Here is a 13,994-nt window from a genome sequence, read left to right as displayed (position 1 = left end):
TCACACAGGCTGGTGTGCTTCTTCCATGTGGGTTTTGTTGCTTCTCAGCTAGATGACCGCTTGTTTATCTTCAAGCCTTTAAGACCCAGAACATTTCTTTATAATACACGACTTTGTCTTCTCAAACTGCCCTTTGACACCTTCTGTCCAGCTCTCTCTATCATTTCTCCATTCACGTTGTAACTCTACATTCAAGAAGAAGCTTCAGAGTCTCTCCTGATTTCCATTTTGGTCATTCCATCCTTTCCTATCTCTTTAATGATCTCTTGTTTCCTTCATGTAGGAACTTGACATCATCTCACTCTCTCTTGGTCTTCAGTTATTAGTGCCCAGTCGTCAAATTGATTCTTGAAGTGATCTCTAAACCCAACTTGAACTTGCACACAAATAAGTGGTGGCCTTTTCCACAGTCTGTCCCTGGCTTTACTGACGAAGCCTTCAGCATGGATCACCACTCAGTGTACAGAAAATGAAGATCCTCACAACCGGATCAATGGAAGTCTACAATTGTCAAGGAAATCCCTTTACTTGGATCCACAATCAAGAGTCAGGGAAGCAGGAGGCGAGAAATCAAATGACATATCTCATTGGGGCAAATCCACTGCAATGTCTCTGTGCTAGTTAAAATGTATTGTGCCAACCTGGTCAATAAACACATGTGGGATTAATTGAAGGGCAGTTTAATTGAAGGGTGGAGAGATCAATGGCTTGGCGAGACTTGCCCTTCTGGTTCTCTGGTCTCTTGTTCTCTGATGGTTGTACCCAGTGTGTGGCTGCCTTGGCCAGTTCTCTGCGTCAGCTGGCAAGGCTCACTTCCTGTGAGACATCCCTAAGGAGAAGCCACGTGGACCTACCCCGATGCAGCCCTGAGTGCTGGAGCAGCCACATGGAGACCCCTGACAGCGCTGAGATGCTTAAATGCTCACTGATTCAGCTTTCTTCCTGCAGTCGGCGTCATTGCATGTGTTTTGTGAGATTGAGGAGAACGTTGTAGATCAGTGTCAGACATATGGGCTCATGTTGGATTTATGGGCTTGGACAGCACTGGGTTGGGATGCTTTCTGAATGTACACTTACCTATTACATAAAACTCTCTCTTATACACATATGAGTTTCTATGGATTTCTCTCGTCTACCCAGACTAACACAGTCTCTTTAAAGTATTAAGGAGCCAAGGTGTCACTTTGAGGACTAAGATATGCCTAACCCAAAAGAGGATTTTATTTGTTTGTTTGGTATTTTCCATCGTCTATGAAGCATGTGAAGGCTAGACAAGTGTGTCAGTCTGGGTACTTTTAGAGAAACAAATCCACAGAAACTCATGTATAACAGAGAGTTTTATATAAAGGTTAAGGGCGCATCAAGAAAACATCCCAACCCAGTGCTGCCCAAATCCACAAGTCCAACATTAACCCACATGTCCAACACCAATCCACAAAGTCCTCCTCCATCTCACACAACACACACTATGATGCCGACTGCAGGAGGAAAGCTGAGTCAGTGAATGTGTAAGCATCTCAGCGCTGGCAGGGATCTCCACACGGCTGCTCCAGCACCCAGGGCTGCATCAGGGTAGGTCCATGTGGCTTCTCCTTGGGGATGTCTTGCAGGAAGTGAGCCTTGCCAGCTGAAGCAGGGAATTGGCTAAGGCAGTTGCACCCTGGTCCGACCATCAGAAAGCAAGAGACCTGAGAACTCGAAAGGCGAGGCTCACCGAGCCATTTATCCCTCCGCCCTTCAATTAACCCCACCTGTGTTTATCAGCCAGGTTGGCACAATAAACTTTAACTGTCTCAATAAGGAATAGGGTCGACTGCAGAACACGGATACATTTGAACCACGGTGTGAACAAAGAACCTGGAAGCACCATGGATGTCCACAAGAACAAACACATCTGTTTTGAAAGAAGGTCAGCTAGTAGGCCCCCTCAACTGTTGTTGTTAGCGACTCCATGTTACACCAGAATGAAACACTGCCCCGCCCTGCACCATCTTCACAATTGTTCTGTTTAGCCCATTGTTGCAGCCACCGTGTCGACCCATTTTGTCAAGGGTCTTGCTCTTGGTCCCTGCCATTCGACCTAACCAAGTATGATATCCTTCTCCAGGGACTGAGCTCTCCTGGTAACATGTCCAAAGTGCGTGAGGCACAGTCTTGCCACCTTGCTTCTAAGGAGCTTTCTGTCTGTCTGTCCGTTCTTCTAAGACAGATCGGTTTGCTCTTTTGGCAGTCCGTGGTACTTTCAATATTCTTCGCCAGAGCCATCATTCAAGTGTATTGATTCTTCCTCGGTCTTCCTGATTTTGTATCCAAGTTTCACAGCCATCTGAAGTGATTGAAGATGCCTTGGCTTGGGTTAGGTCCACCGTCGTCCTCAGAGTGGCATCCTTGCTCTTCAACACTTTAAAGAAGTCTGAAGCCGCAGACTGGCCCAATGACCGATTTCCTTACCTGCTGCTTCCGTGAGCGTGGATTGTGGCTCTAAGCAGATACAACCCTTGAGAACATCCCTCTGTTCTCCATTTACCATGCTGTGACTCAAAAGCCCAGTGGTGGGGATTTTTGTTGTCTTTACAGCGTACTGAGAGCTGGCATCCTCGAGCTTCATCAGCAAGGGCTTCGAGCCCTCCGCACCTTCAACGAGCAAGGTGGTGTCCTCTGCATACCCCAGGGTGTTGATAAGCCTTCTTCCCATCCCGATGCCACGGTCTGCATTCTACAGCCCAGCTTCTTGGGTGATTTGCTCAGCATGCAGATTGAACAAGGATGGGGAGAGGATGCAACACTGACACACACCTTTCCTGACTTTTAACCCCTTAGGATTCCTTTTCGGCTGCTGATATTGAGCTTCTCCACTGTCTCTTCCCACAGCTGTAGTCAAGTAGCTGTCTCCCAAATGTCTTGGCACATTTGGAAGAGGGAGCGCATCCAGTCTTTCATCGGTTTTGTTGAAACGTTTCCCTTGGTGTTTCATCAGTTCCTGGAGCCTTGTTTTTGGCTAAGGCCTTCAGGGTCACTTGGACTTCTTGGTTCTTGATCACACGCTCCCTCTGATCATAGCTGGACGTGGACTAGTTCTTTCTGCTATTGTGACTCTGTGGCTCCTCCATCGTCTTTTGATGCTTCCTGCAGAGTTGACTATTTTGCCCAGAGAATCTTCTCACGTTGCAACTTAAGCCTTGAAGTTTTTCGTCAGTCCTTTCGATTTCAGATATGCCGAATGCATCCTTCCGTTTTGGTTTTTGGCTCCAGGTTGATGCACATTATATTATAATGCTTTTCTTTGTCTTCTCACACTGCCCTTTGAAATTTTCTAGCCACCTCTTCGACGTCATTATTTCTGCCCTCCTCTTTAGCTATGCTACAATCAAGAGGAAGCATCAGGTGTCTTCTCACATCCTTTGATCACTTCTTCCTTTCCTGACTTTTTAATGAGCTTTTGGCCTTCTTTTTCATGCATAATGTTCTCGATGTCATCCCACAGCTCCTCAGATCTTCTGTCAGGTGCCCAGTGAGTCAAATCTGATCTTGACATGTTCTCTAAATTCAGGTAGGCATACTCAAGGTCATGATTTGGCTTTCATGGACTTGTTGTGATTTTCATCAACTTAAACTTAAACTTACAGATGAACAATTGGTGCTCTGTTCCACAGCCAGTAAATCGCCTTCGTTTGGGTGCTGATATTGACTGATTGCCCTTTCTCTTTGTTTCCAACTTTCATATTCCAATTGCCCATCATGATCAATGCATATTAATTGCATACCTGATCAGCTTCAGACTGAAGACGTTGGCAGACTTCTTCAATTTGTTCCTCATTAGCTTTAGCCATTGGTTCTTAAATGTGAATGATAGTTGTCTTTGCTGGATTGTTTTATATGTTTAGAGATATTATCCTATCATTGACAGCATTGTACTTTAAGGGAGTTCTTGAAATGTCCTTTTTGACATGAATGTGTAGCCACCCCTCCCTCTTGAATTTGCTTTTCCTGGCACAGTCAGCCGTATGATGGTCTGATTCAAAATGGGCACTGCCAGTCCATTTCAGCTCACTAATACCTAGCATGTCGAGCTTCATGCTTTCCATCTCTTTTCTGACGATCTCCAGTTTCCCTAGATCTATACTTCCTACATTCCAATGTTTACAGTTATTTCTTCTTGTGTTGAGTCATGCCCCCATCAGCAAATTAAAGTCCCAATGCCTTTACTCCACCAGGCCCTTCTCCATCCCCATCAGTCTAGTCGAGCGTACTTTGAGAAGGCAGCGCTTCCTCGGTCCTATTCTGAGTGACTTCTGATCTGAGGGGCTCATCTTCAGATCCTATCTCTGACAATATTTTGGTGCTATTCCTAAGGTTTTCAGTTGCTAATTCCTCTGAAGTGGACAGTCTATTCCATCTTTGTAGACTGTTCTTAATCGGGAAGCTCTGCTGAAACCCGTTCACTCTGGGTGATCCTGCTGGTTTTTGAAACACCAGTGACATGGTTTCCAGCATCACACAAACCGCCACAGTCCACTGACAGACAAGTGGTGGAGACTGCTTCCTAGAAAGGATTGCAAATATTCATCTCGCAGCCTTGAGGCGTGTTCTTGGGTGAGACGAGTCCTTGGAAAAGGACACAATGCTTGTTAGAGTAGAAGGTCAATGGAACACAGGGAGACTGTCAAGGAGATGGAGAGACACGGTGACTGCGTCAACAGGCGCAAACAACCATCGTTGTAAGAATTCTGCACGACCAAGCAGCGTTTCATTCAGTTGTACACCGGGTGTGCTCTTTGTTGGAAGCAACTCACAACAGCAACAACAATCTTGATAAAAAGCAACCCTCACCTTTTTCTGCCCCAACTTTCTCCCCTGGAGCAGATGGTGGGCCTGAACCATCAACCTTTGTGTTCACAGCCAGCCAAGTATTTAGTCACTACACCACCACAGCTCTTGCCAGGAGTCATTCCCCTACCATCCAAGCTCATTGTCACAAGTCAATTCCGACTCATAGCGCCCCCACAGGACAGAGTAGGAATGCCCCCAGAAGGTTTCCAAGACTTGAAGTCCCTCCAGAAGCAGACTCCTCCATCTTTTCTCCCCTCCTCGTGTTGTTGGTTCAAACTGTTGACCTCCTTGTGAACTGCTGCGTGCCTTCACCACCGTGACCCCAGGGCTCCTCTTCTCATTAGTCATTCCAAACACGAAATCAACCCCACCGCCATCGTGTTGATTCTGACTCCTAACAAGCCCATAAGACAGAGTAGAGCTGCTCCCTCGGGCTTCTGAGACTGTGCATCTTCATGGGAGCCGACTGCCTCATCTGCTCTTGAGGAGGGTTGAACCACTGACCTTGAGGTTAGCAGTCTCATGCCGTCAAGGCTTCATCGGGGTCATGCAAATCTAAATTCCCACGAGATGCAACTTCACACCAACTGGAAGGACAATCGTTGAAAAGGCAGACAATAACAAGTATTGGCAAGGACTTGGAGAACTGAAAACCCGGATTCATTGCTAATGAACAGGAAAGGACAAATGGTGCCGCCACTATGGAAAAGTTTGGCAGTTCCTCAAAATGTTGACCACAGATTGACCCTATGACTCAACAATCCTACTTCAAGGTATATGCTGAAGAGAAATGAAAACATGTCCATTCAAAGAAGACTGGTATGGGAATATTCATAATAGCCCCAAAGTAGAAACTATCTAATTATCCAAAGGAAATGTGGTATAGTATATATGTACCAAATATTATTCAGCCCCAAAGAGCAACAAAATAGCAATGTATATGGACAAAAGTTGAAAACCTGATGCTGCCTGAAAGAAACCAGCTAAGGGCCATATGGGATCCCATTCACACAGAATGTCCTGAATCAGCAAATCCATTGGGGAAAAACACAACCAAAAACAGACTTGTGGTTTCCAGGGGTGTTGGGAGAGGGCCTTGGGGAAAGACTGCTAATGGGAACTGCCTTTCTTTGGGGGTGATGGAGATAGTCTGGGGTTGCCTAGAACTGATGACTTCCCACCACTGCGATTAAAGGCACTGAATGGTACACTGCAAAGGGGTGGCTTTCATGACATGTGGATTACATCTTAACTGTTGGCGAACGTGAGGGGGAAACCACCACCGACAGGGTCTTGCCCAGTCCCAGAGAGTGGAGCAAGAGACCAAGCAAGGGGTCCAACAAGCAAGATGAGAGAGAGAAGATGAAGGACAGTAAATACCAGCTGCCATTGAGCTGACTCATAGTGACCTGTTCCTTTGGGTTTCGGAAGCTATAAATCATTGTGGAAACAGAAAGTCTCATCTTTCTGTCAAAGGGTGGGTGGTGAGTTTGAACCTCCAACCTTATGGTTAGTAGGCCAAGGATCCTTAGAAGTGAGAATAGTTCAGGTGAGTGGTCCTCTTGATGAACAGTTCTGCATGGATGCTGCTCTACATGGGGCTGATTCTGTAGCCTTGGTAACAAGGGGGATGCTGGAAGGGTCCGTTTCTACCAGAGCTGTACTTGTGGGCATGATTCTTTGTGTGTTCATAGCACGTGCCATTACTGTGGTCAGGCCACTGAAGGAGCAGAGAAGAAAATTAAACCTACTAAATGTATCAATGCCATTTAAAGATGGAAATGACCCATCTAATTAACTGAGTTTGCAAATGGAGCCAAGCAATAATCAAATCCCTACAAAGAGTTTGGTGAAAATCTGCTAGCTTTATAATCGGAGTAATAAAATGGATACGCTAGACTTAAAGCTTAAGGAATAATGAGGATTTTTTAATTCATAAATTTAATGTCCACAGAATAATGAACCTTTGTAAATGACAATTAAGTCTACTAGCTGAAAGGCTGATGGTTCAAACCCACCCAGAGGTGCCTCAGAAGATAAGTCTGGCAATCTGCTTCCAGAATATGCCTGCCTTGAAATCCCTCTGGAACAGGCCTCTGGCCCTGGATTGAAATCGACTTGGCAGTAATAACAACAGCATCTCCATGGTTTGTTAAAAAGCAGACGATCTGGGTGAGGCAGTGGGGGTTGATCGAAACGTGTGTTTCTCTCCTCTAGTTAAACCCAGACCACGGCAGCTCAAGAACAGAGAGAAGCTGGTCCTGTTTCACACCCAAGAATCCCAGTCTATCGAGAGACACGGAAAAGCAATGCTTGCTGGGGAGCGGCTCTCCTTTCAGGTTGTTTTGTGGCAGGAGATAATCTTCTAACAGAAAAGAGATGCTGGTATCAGGCTTAGAGGAAAATCGCAGACTCCCCAGGCTGCTGGTTGGGCAAGGCACCTCCCACCTAACAGTTTCAATAGTGAAACGTCACAGGCATCTTTACATGAAGTCTCAGGGTCAATTCACAATTTTTTCTCAGATATTTGCTAAAGCTTATACTGTTAAACATGAAAGTTCACAGAGGCTGGAGGCGTGAAAAGGAGTGTTTGGATATCATACAGGTGAATGCATTTTTTCAAGCATAATTATTTGTTTAAGTGGGTTTTCATGAACCTATTTTTTAAAACGAATTTCCTAGTATTTAAAAAAAGTAATCCTTACAAATCTGGCTAGACTAGAGCATGTATACTGGTACAGATCAGAGCTGGAAACACAGGGAATCCAGGACAGACAAACCCCTCAGGACCAATAATGAGAGTAGAGATATCAGGAGGGGAAGGGGAAGGTAGGGGATAAAGGGGAAATCGATCACAATGATTTACACAAAACACCCCCCCACACACCAGGGATGGAAAACAGAAAAGTAGGTGAAGGGAGACATTGGACAGTAAGACAAAAAAATTATAATAATTTATAAATTATCAAGGGTTCATGAGGGAGTGAGGAGGAAAAAATGAAAAGCTGATACCAAGTCCTCAAGTAGAAAGAAATTGTTTTGAGAATGATGAGGGCAACAAATTTAAAAATGTGCTTGACACAATGGATGGATGTATGGATTGTGATAAGAATTGTACAAGCCCCAATAAAATGATTAAAAACAAAAAAGTAATCCTCTGGGGTTGAGAAATAGATGACTGGCTTGAACCTAAAACTGAAACCTAAACGTCAACAAAGAAATAAATGCTAGTTAGATCTGACCTAATAGCACAATTCCAAGTTACATCGTAAAACGAGATAAAATGAAGACTCGCCCTTTTCTAAAGATTAAAACAATCCTTCATGGATTTTGCGGTTTCTCACTCGCTCTTAAAAAAAAGGTGGGGGGGGGGATTTTATATTAAATATCTTTTAAATTAGTGAGAAAACATATAGAATAAAAGCTGGGTAATTCTGTTCATTTCTGTGGTGTTCAAAATAATTGTCATGCAAAACTGAATTCTGAACAAACACTAAATAGCTAAAATGTTCTTTCAAATGTTATATAAAGTGGGATTCTAATTGAAATGTGTATCGGTGGGGATATGAGATCCTTATAAGCTCTGCTACCATTTATTTATCCGTTATAGTGGATATTATATAAACATATTACAGATGATCTCCACTTGAACGTTCAGGGTGACAGAAGCGTAATTTTGCTCCCCATCATTCTTTACCATGGAGTAAATCCCATGGTAGTTTATTATAATATTTTGGATCTGTTTCTTAATATTCTGAATTGTCTTTTTTAAGTTTGAATTTGTAAGAATTGTAGGGGCCAGCCCCAATCCCAACTACTGCGTGGACATCTGCCCCTCCCCACAGCAGAAGTTATTTCAGAGGATGGCATTGAATCTGCTACTCCAGGAGAGGGACATGTCTGATCAGAGCACACTGGGAGCAGATGAAAGGGGAGAAGGAGAGAGTGGAGCACATCCTGGCGCACCAGGCCTTGAGGACGATGACCCCAATTAGAGCAGCCAGTCCACAGAGAGGACCACATGGCCAACCCCACTATGAGACGTGACGCCCCTCACTGAGCCATGGCCCTGCAGGGGACAGCACCGGAGACACAGTGTGGGAATTGCGCCCGATCTGATCCCGCCACACTGAGGCAAAGCACTGGGGGAGTGCAGCGGAACAGCAAGGCAATGGAGCAGCAAGGTCCCCAGGGAATGCTGAAGGTGGACTTTGGGGCCAGGGCGTGGTGCCCCAACAGACTGGACTGCAAAACACTCCTAAAGGCCAACAAACAGTCCTTGAACTAACTACAAGCTTTTCTTTCATCTTGTGTTTTGATTTGTTCTTTGTCAGTGGTTTGTTGTTGCTGTTGTTTTGCTGTATATTGTTGCTTGGTTTTGCTCTGTCTTGTTCTTATGCATGTTGTTGTCTCCGCAGGCCTGTCTGGATAGGACAGGCTGGATGAACAATCTGGAGGAGAAAACAACGGGACTGACAGTTCCGGGGGGACATGGGAGAGGGGGAGGAGGGGGGAAGGGAAGAAGAGGGGATAACAAACCCAGGGACAAGGGAACAACAAGTGATCAAAATCGGTGATGAGGAGGGTGTAGGAGGCCAGGTAGGGCTTGATCAAAGGCAATGTAACTGAGAGGAATTACTGAAACTCGAATGAAGACTGAGCATGATAGTGGGACAAGAGGAAAGTCCAAGGAAATAGAGGAAAGAACTAGGAGGCAAAGGGCATTTATAGAGGTCTAAATAAAGGCACATACATATGCAAATATATTTATATATGAGGATGGGGAAATAGATCTATGTGCATATATTTATAGGTTTAGTATTAAGGTAGCAGAAGGGCATTGGGCCTCCACTCAAGTACTCCCTCAATGCAAGAATACTTTCTTCTATTAAATTGGCATTCTATGATGCTCACCTACCCGACGCAACCGCTGAAGACAAAGTGGGTGAATAAACAAATGTGGTGAAGAAAGCTGATGGGGCCCAGCTATCAAAAGCTATAGCATCTGGGGTCTTAAAGGCTTGAAGGTAAACAAGCAGCCATCTAGCTCAGAAACAACAAAGCCCACATGGAAGAAGCACACCTGCCTATGCAATCACGAGGTGTGGAAGGGACCAGGTATCAGGCATCATCAGAACAAAAAGTCTTATAATGAATGATGGGGGGAATGCAGAGTGGAGACCCAAAGCCCATTTGTAGGCCACTGGCTGCTCTATGCAAACAGTCATGCCATCACATTCTGGAATATTATCAGCCTGCGTTAGGCCTCAAACTATACAAGCTGGTGCTGTGTACCTGCAGTAAGGCGGTGTGTGTAGAAATGCAGCACATGCAGTAACACAGAGTGTATAGTTATTGTTGATACCATATTGCCTTTGTTGACCCTCTTGTCCACTTACAGAGCTAGTTTACTGTTTTTCTTTGAAATAAATATTCAAAACCATTTAACCTACTGATGCCTCAATTAATGTAATTTTATTGGTATCTATTTTTACTTTGAAATTTACCAGTAGCTGTGCATTTCCCACCCAAGGCTTATACTCAAATCAATAAGTTTTCCTGGTTTTTTTGTAGTAAAATTAGGTGCCTCAGCTTATATTCGGGTTGGCTGATTCTCGAGTATATACGGTATGTTAGACACAGGAAAGACAGGAGACACAAGGACCAGCTAAACTCATAAGGAGCCAAGCAGCCAGACTCAAAGGGTGTACTATCCCACAGCACAGCAACCTTGCTCCTTCCAATCACCTTCTGGATTAAAAGGTATTTATAGGCATAGACAGAGTGGGGCCTGCTTGAATCCTTCTTTAAGGGGCAAACAAACAGCTGTCCAGGATATTTTTGGAATAATTGGTTCTGGTTGGATGCTAAATAATGTTGTTGTTGTTGTTGTGTGCCATGGAGAAGATTGCAACTCTGAGCAATCCCATGTGACCGAGCAGAGTTTTCTAGGTCGCATATAATAGTTTACTTACCACGTCTGTTAGTCTGTCCTTCTGTGGTGATGGGCAGGTTGCTGTAATGCTGGGAGCTATGCCACTGGTATTTCAAACCTCAATAGAAACACCCAAGGTTTCGGCAGTGTTTTGAGACTCAGAAGGGATAATGAAGAAACAATGGGCTGCCCACTTCAGATGGATTAGCCACTGAAACCCTTTTGAATTGCTATTCAAAACACTGACGGGTACTGAAAACCTCATAACTATCAGAAGAAAACTGTCAGATACAGTGCCGGAAGAGGAGTCCCTCCGATTGGAAGGCAGACAAAAAGAAGCGCTGCCTTCTCAAATATAGGTGTGGTAGTTACATAATCTGGTGTCAATTTGGGACTTGAGAGGATTAAGAGTGAAGGGGTGGAGTCTACTCTGTCAATCAGATCACAGCCAATGAGGTCTCTGTGTGGGCATGGCCTTCTCCTGAGAATTCTGGGAAATCCGGTATTTCCTCCTTGGAAGTGGGAGACATCTCTCTCTCTCTCTCTCTATCTCTCTCTCTCTCTCTCTGCTCACTCCCTGGGAGACATTGCAGCTGACAAGACACATGGAACTATGCTAGTGCCCTGAGGCTGTAGAAGCCACATGGACCTACCCTCATGCAACCAGACCTCTAAAGAGCTGGAGCAGCCACGTGGAGACCCCTGCCAGCACTGAGATACTTACAACGCTACTGGATCCAAAGACTTTCTACCCACTGGTCTGTGATCGTCCTGCATTCGGCGTCATTGCATGTGTTTCATGACTCTGAAGAGGATTTTATAGATTGGTATCGGACATATGGGATAATATCGGACTTATGGGCTTGGACTGGACTGGGTTGAGATGCTTTCTTAATGTACAATTACTGTTTATATAAAACTCTCTCTTCTACACATATGAGTTTCTGTGGTTTTGTTTCTCTCGTCTACCTGGACTCACACAACAGTCTACCTTAACGATGTGAATGCAGTAAAGCCTTCCAGACCTTTCTGTGCTGATGGGGGCACGACTCCAGATAAGAGGAAGCGGTTGTAAGCATCTATGAATAATGGGGAGTTGGAATGTTGGAAGTCTGAATCTAGGGAAATGTTCACCCCTTGCTGACTCATAGCGACCCCCTGTGGGTTTCCGAGACTATAACTGTTTATGGGAGTTGAAAGCCCCTTTCTCTTGAGGAGCTGCTGGTGGTTTTAAACTGGGAAGTGGGCAAAAATGAAATAGACAGATTGATACCCTAGGTATTCGTGAACTGAAATTGATTGGGAAGGGCTATTTTGAATTAGATGATCATATATGGCTTACTGAGCCAGGAGTGATAAATTCAAGAGGAATGGCTTCACATTCATTGTCCAAAAGGACATTTGAAAAACTATCTTGAAGTACAGTGTTTTCCGTGATAGGACAATATCTATGCACATAGAAAGCAATCCAGTCAGTACAACTAGCATTCAAAGTTAAGGACCAATGCCTAAAGCTAATGAGGAAGAAATTGAAGAATTCTACCAAGTCTTCAGTCAGAGGTTGATCAAACAAGCAATCAAGATGAATCGATAATTATTAACAATTAGAATTCTTTGTTTCCAACAAAGAAGAAGTATTTAGGAAATATGGGCTCGGTGATAGACAGGAACCTGGAGACAGAATTTTGCCGGATCAGTGACTTCTTCATTGCAAACAATTCTTTGAAAAGACGATGGACAAGTTCAATAACATCAACCAAAGGACCAACTGGAGAACGGACTATCAATTGCTCACCTGGAAGTTCAAGTTCAAATAGAAGGAAACGAAAACAAGTTCACGAGAGTCAAAATACAACCTTGAGCCTATTCCACCTGAATTTCAAGAACATCCCAAGAAGATATTTGACTCACTGAACACCTGACAGGAGCCCCGAGGAGCTGTGGGATGACATCGAGACTATCATACACGAGGACATCGAAAGATGATGAAAAAGACAGGAAAGAAAGCGAAAATCACAGAGGATGTCAGAAGAGGCTCTGAAATTTGCTCGTCATCACAGAGAAGCTAAAGTAAATCGAAGAAATGATGAAGCACAAGATTGGAACAGGACATGCCCTAGGGCAGTGTGAGAAGACGAAGAAAAGTAGTATCATGAAATGAGTTAGAAAACCAGAGAGGAAGGGCATGTTCAGCATCTTCAGCTGAAAGAACTGAAGTAACACTTCAAGCCTTGCATTGCAGCATTGAAAGATGCTCTGAGCAAAATACCGAATGGCGCAGAAAGCATCGCGCAAAGATGGACTGAATACACAGAGTCGCCGCATTAAAAACAACAGCAGCAGCAAGACAACGTAAGCAATCTGAGATGAAGACTCTGTGTGGTCTAGCATGAGAGGAGAGCCCACGGTGGGGGAGGAGGTTGGGCGCTGTGAGTCACTCTATGGGTGACAACAGCCCTCGTGACATCACTGGCTAGGCTGCCAACACGTGTGTGAGGTGGACACAGTTCAGTGCATAAGGCATCTGCATGCCATTGCTGGTATTTTAAATGACAAGACCAGGAGTGATGGAGATCTTGAAGCACACATCTTTGTGTGCAGTCCCGTGGACCTTCGTAGAATACATTTTAATGGGTAGAGTTGAAGGGCAAAACAATGACACGTGTCCGTGGTGACGGACTGTCCTGTCAAGTCCAGCCACCGGTGCCCACTCCTCTGCATTCGGTTCTGCTGGTTCCTCGGCACAGCCTCACACCCTGGGGTGACGTTGTTGCTCCTGGCTCCTGCGATGACCAGGGTGGAACCTTCGCCTCTCCTCAGCTGGGGAATTTCCAGCCTCTGAAATTTCCCTGTCTGGACAGATAATGAGTTTGGCCACAAGCATCTTCTGGGTCTGTCCCCTCCCTGCTTTCTGGGCTGGGCTTGCACTTCATGTGTTTTTCAGTCTGTTCCTTTTGGAAGGGAGGCGAAGGGCCTTAGGCCAAGCGTTTTATTGCAGAGCCCACGGAGGCTGTACCAAGACAGAGGCCTGCGCTCCGTGGTCCACGGATCCTTATGTTTACTCCGCAGGCCAGGCTCGATGCTGGGGCGATCCAGAGAACGTAGCCATAGACCCTTTCTGTGAGAATCTGAGTGCTGGGGAGAGCGGGTGAAGTCATGAGCAGACCATTCAGAATTTAGGGTGCTCTCAGAGAAGCCTGCCCTGGGTTTTGTGGGACAATGGAAAGTC

The 13,994-nt window shown here is 45.0% G+C and overlaps 1 pseudogene; it reads right to left on the bottom strand.

The window, feature by feature from the left end:
- LOC101647502 overlaps positions 1-2,695 on the bottom strand; it is a 4,470-nt pseudogene extending 1,775 nt beyond the window's left edge.
- Positions 2,696-13,994: the final 11,299 nt, after the last annotated feature.

Source organism: Echinops telfairi, unplaced genomic scaffold, assembly GCF_000313985.2.
Source record: "Echinops telfairi isolate 266 unplaced genomic scaffold, ASM31398v2 ScPeMD7_2;HRSCAF=8, whole genome shotgun sequence".
Taxonomy (NCBI): domain Eukaryota; kingdom Metazoa; phylum Chordata; class Mammalia; order Afrosoricida; family Tenrecidae; genus Echinops; species Echinops telfairi.
This window is presented reverse-complemented; position numbering and strand designations above follow the sequence as displayed.